This window comes from Pelodiscus sinensis, chromosome 3 (assembly GCF_049634645.1).
Source record: "Pelodiscus sinensis isolate JC-2024 chromosome 3, ASM4963464v1, whole genome shotgun sequence".
Taxonomy (NCBI): domain Eukaryota; kingdom Metazoa; phylum Chordata; order Testudines; family Trionychidae; genus Pelodiscus; species Pelodiscus sinensis.
In genome coordinates, this window is record NC_134713.1 from 68,112,170 (window position 1) to 68,117,886 (window position 5,717).

Consider the following 5,717-nt stretch of genomic DNA (forward strand, 5'->3'; position numbering starts at 1 on the left):
TGGTGAGGAAGTGGGTGAGGGTGCTGGACCTGAAGCTAGGCACTGCTGTGGAAGGTCAGGGTCAATATGTGGAAGATGGAGGGCAGGGTGTCTAAGTTAAAAGACAAATAAGATGTAAAAATAATAAGGGGTCTGGTGGCACTTTAAAAACTGGCCAATTCATTTGGGCATAAGCTTTTGTGAGGTAAGATATAGTCATCATCACTACAATCATTTCTGTATGTCCTATTTCTTTTCTCAACCTTTTGTCTGTCTTTTCCTTTTTCTTTTTTCTTTTTTAAAGATTGTGTGATCTTCAAGGCAGGGACTACGTCTGTGCATGTGCCTAGAAAGTGCCTACTGCAGTCTAAAAATGATAGATGTCTGTGCTCTTTTAGTTATTTTCATTTCTGTTTAGACAGCTAGCAAGGATGCTAATTCTTAAGGTGGTTTTTTTAATGGTAACATGTCCACTGGAAATTTGATGCAGACCTTCCAGAGTCCAAGAGTCCAAAGTCCAAGAGTTAGAGCAGTAGCAGGAGGACCAGGTTCAGTCCCCTGCCATGCCAGACACCATGGCTGTGTCTACACTGGGCCACTTATTCCGGAAAATCAACTGCTTTTCCGGAATAAGCTGTGAGCTGTCTACACTGGCCCTTGAATTTCCGGAAAAGCAACGATGCTCTACTGTACAAAATCAGCCGCTATTCCGGAAAAGCTATGCAGCTCCCGCTCGGGCATAAGTCCTTATTCCGGAACACTGTTCCGGAAAAGGGCCAGTGTAGACAGCCCAGTAGTCTTTTCCGGAAAAAAGCCCCGATCGCGAAAATGACGATCGGGGCTCTTTTCCGGAAAAGCGCATCTACATTGGTCACAGATGCTTTTCCGGAAAAAGGGCTTTTCCGGAAAAGCAGCCTGCCAATGTATATGGTCTTTTTCCAGAAATACTTATAACAAAAACTATTCTGTTTTAAGCATTTCCGGAAATTCATGCCAGTGTAGATACAGCCCATGTGTGTAAACTTGGACAAATCTGCTAGCTACTGTATGCCTCACTTCTGCATGTCTCAGTTCCTCTCTATCTCATAAGAGGGCTGGAAAAATAAATATATTTTATACTAGTGAACTGCAGGTGAATAACTTGGTATCTCACTATCAGTTTTCTGACCAATCCAGACCTTCATTGAAATCATTTGAGCAGACTAGTATTGGTCTTTACTGTCTCCATTTGTATTCACGTAGTACTTCGGGGGGGAAAAATTCCCCTTTCTCCATTGTTCAGAAGAAGTCAGGAGCAATTACTAGTAAAGAGACACACAGCAACAACAACATTACATTAGTTTAACTGGGGAAGGTCTTCCAGAATAAGAGATGACACTTGTGCATGCTGTATATGCTGCCAAGTTTTGGTTGGCTCTTGTGCACAAGTGAAACTGGCATAACATCTGGTGAGTTGAAACGCATGTCATCCTAGTACATGGCCAAAACCAGGTAAGCAGGTAAGCACTCTGAATGGGATTTTTGAAAGCATTCAGTTTTTGCCTCTGTTTCTGTTTACATCAATAATAAAACTCCTGTTTACATCAGTGATAGCAAAGTTATGTCAAAGTTACCATATGTATGAATATTAGTTATTTATGTGGCTTTTAAGAACAGAAATCCAGTCTGCAAGTACTGTCATCCATACTTACAACTGTAGATAAGTGACCTAAATAACACAGATAAGAACAAATATTAAAACATAAAACCCCCTTTACTTTTAGGCCCAAAAAAGTAAAGTTTGTATGTCTAATGAGTTGGGATTATTTTTCATATTTCAGGGGGAATGTTGTTAAAATAAATTGGCTACTTCCTTTCTTTGAGGATCTGTTAAAAATGTTCTAGGCCTACATTTATATTTGTTTTATGTTAGGTAAGCCATGCTCAGAATAGTTAATCAGCATTACTTCTGACCATTATATAGGAAGATATTATTTTGATGGTGCTACTTTATTTTAATTTAGAACTTTCTAAGATCACAGTAACAGATAGATAAAGAAAAGAATGTGCCTGACTGCTACAAAGTGTCAAATAGAACTGTTTCCTCCTTCTCTGATAGTGAAAAAGAATTCCAAAGTACCTGGTAATCTTTTAAGTGTCATTAGGATAGGTGTCAGGTAGGTTATTTTCTATGATTAGTGTTCAGAGTCATCAGACAAATCTTGAAAAATGCTAGCTCTTTATTTTGAAGTTGCTTCCTTAACTATATATATAAACTCTCCTCTACTTTTTAATGCTCTCATGGAGAGTCTTGAAGGAGCCTGTTCTTTTGGACCTCCTGAAGTGAAACAGGGCTAGGGATTTTATATGATCTCTGACTGCAATTGTTGAGTCAACTTGTGAAATACTGTTTCCAATTTTGGTGTCCACGCTTCTAAACAGGATGCTGAAAAATTGGGAGAATGGTCAGAGAAGCGCAAGAAGCATTCAAAGAGCAGAAATCATGCCTTGCATTGAAATATTTAAAAAGCATACCATAGATCAACTTGACGAACAGGAGCCAATGGGAGCTGCAAGGCTTCTATGGGTACAGAGCCTTTCAGTAAACAAAGTGGAGTGGGCCCGCTAGCAGCTTTCCCAAAGTGGTCCCATGGCCTGTTTTGACAAACATTGTTCTGTGGCCTCTGTCATGGAGGAGCTTGGCGTAAATTATCACTGTGATCGCTTGTTCTTAAAAGAAAAATCCATTAAGTCTGTTGTTGGACTGGTGGTTTGGAAACAAATAATAATTATTAATGATCAGTTGGAAACTGAACTGTCAAGTATATGTGACTTGACAGGCCTATTCAGTCATCATTAGTGCTTTGCATACAGAATTTCCAGTAGCTTCTACACAAAAAGTAATTGGATCTCTCTATTCTGGGCTTCAGTCTTCTAGATCCAAGTTTGGATGGATACTTATTTGTTTATTAGCTTGCTTCATTTATTCATTCATTTTACTTTACTCCTACTCTGCTCCCACTCCTTAAGCTAGATTGTTATAGATTCATTTTTGGATGTTGCATTCAATTAGAACCAATTATGGACATTACCTATGTTGGTGTATGGGATCAGTGAATGCTTTCTCTCCCATGGGTTTTGCAATCTGATTCCTTTTGCCAGGTTATCCTTTTAGCTTCCTTCATTGAAGTTTTGTAGTCTCACTTTGACAGTCCTAATCGTTCTGAACATCATATTATACAAGAGATTTAAGGCACCCTCTCAGCAACTTTGCATTCATTCAAAATACTGTAACAAGATTACCAAACCAGTGATGGAGACTTGATGAATGTCATAGGGAGATGACATGATCAGTATGATTTCAGTTAGCATCTAAAGCTTGTGTGAGCAATAAATGGAGGTGTTTTAGGACAGCATTTAATTGCTATGTGAAATTCCTTCCTCCTCATCCAACCACATGTTGATGCACAGAGAAGTGACATTTTTCTTTATGAATAAAATTAAAAATTAGTATCTGCTATAGAGAGAGAAACTCTGTGAAAAAGAGCACAATCTGACCTTGCATATTATGTGTTATCTTTAATTTAGCTGTATTATAGCTCTTGGGATTTCCAGGCAGTCTGTGGCTGAAAGGTCACTAGAATACTAATAATTCTTGTATTCCTTAGTTAGCTTTTATATATGAGATACTAATTCAATTTCCTTGGTTCATCTGCACCAAAACAATTTCTTTTTTATTAATCAAAACCATATAGTAAATGGAATTTAAGTGCAAGCACATAACATATATCAGCTAAAACCGAATAGTGGATTTTCTGAAGCTGTGTAAATATCTTTAAATGAGCTCAGGAGAGTTTTATTCTTTTTTTCATTGTGAATGCCAGTTTTGAAGACAAGATCTCAGTTGTTTCAGTGCAGAACACATTAGTATGACTTTAGCCCAATCTATTTTTTGTATTTCTATATTTGTGCTGGGTAAGAAATCTCAAAGAGTAGTAAAAATGGCTACTGTATCTGCAAGGGAGTTATTTTAAATTATACTCTTACTATGATGTACAGTTGTAATAATCACTAAAATTATGTCAGCTTTGAAGGAGCCATTGTGATTCAGATAAATGCTCTATAGGAACTCAAGTGAAATGTTACAAACTTGTTCTGATGCACTGTGTCAATAATGTTTGGATTAAGAGATGTTTAAAAGTACATCTTGCTATAGTGCTGGATGGCAGGACTTCTGTAGAGAGATTGCAATATATTGGGTGAATCTATACAGTGCTAATATCTACATAGAAAATAGCAAAATAGTAATACATCATTACTCTAGCAATGGAAGATTTTGTTCTCACTGACCCTGCGTTTGGTCCAAATGAATTTTGACCTCCATGTAAATTAGTTTTTGTTTTATGTTTCAGTCTGAAAGCTTTTTGCTCTATTCAGCATATAGAAAGGTATATTAATCAAGGAACAAGCCTACAGAAAAAGCAATGTAAAAATACAGGGCAAGATGTTTACTGTCTTTGTCGTGATAGGTTTTTAATCCAGATAATTAAACTTGTAATGGACCAAAACTAAAGGATGAATCACAGTGTGTATTTTGGGGAAGTATACAGTCTGCTGCTTCAGGAATTGTTAACTGCAGTCTTATTTAATATTTCTATTAATAATGTCAAAGAAGATTAATTTGATCTTAGATGGGAATAGGTTACTATCAACAAGATGGACAGAGCAATTTAAAAATGGGATCTTTGGAACTAGATACATCAGTATAAAAAAACAAAATGAGATTCAACCTCACAATATTACTCAGTAGGAAGGTAAAGTTTAGAAAGCTATACAGGTTGGACCTCGCTGGTCTGGCATCCTCGGGACCTGACTGGTCCTGAGCGAGGGGATTTGCCAGACCAGGGAAGGTCCCTCCCCTCATGGCTGTGCTGCCCCAGGGTTAGGGCTCCAGTCTGCCCACTCTGTTGCCTCAGCCCCTTGGGCCTCTCCCTGGTCCTGCTGTTGCTGGGGCCAGAGCGCCACTGCCAAAGCTGCACAGATGGGCCAGAGCCCCATAGCCACCTGGCTCCGAGCTGGGGTCAGAGCTCTGCAGCCAGGGTGGAAAGACGGGGACGGAGCTCTCTGGCTGCCACTGAGCTAAGGCTGGAATTCCCCAGGTGCTGGAGCCAGACGTGGCCAGAGCTCCTCGGCTGAGGACAGGGCCAGAGCTCCTTGGCTACCACTGGGGTTGGAATTCCCTGGCAGGGGCCAGAGGTCCATAGCCATGGCCAGGCTAGAGCTCCCCAACCTGGCTGAGTCGCTGGTGCCCCTTATGGAGCTTCTGTGCCCACCCACAGCCTTCCCTCTTCCTGGGCTCGGTGGTCCAGGAACATTCATGGTCCATGTTGAACTACTGATGTTTCCAGACCAGAGAATCACAGTTAAGGGAGGTACAAACTATAATATGAAAAGAAATATATGGGATGCAAATTAGATGTGAGATTTCCAAGTGGCATACTTTTTCAAAAAGCCATTGTTGCTGTAGGCTGCATGTATAAAAGCAGTATGTGAAGGACCAAGATGAACAGTGACTCCACTTTGTGAAGCAATGGTAACACCACAGCTAAGGTACTGTAGCAGTTCTGAGCTTCTTAATACCAAAAAATCTGACCACAAATTGGAAGGAATTTAGAGAAGATCAATCTAAACAATGAAAAGAGTGGAGAGAAGATTTATAAGATGTATTAAGATTAAAAACTGCATATAGGGCCACTAAA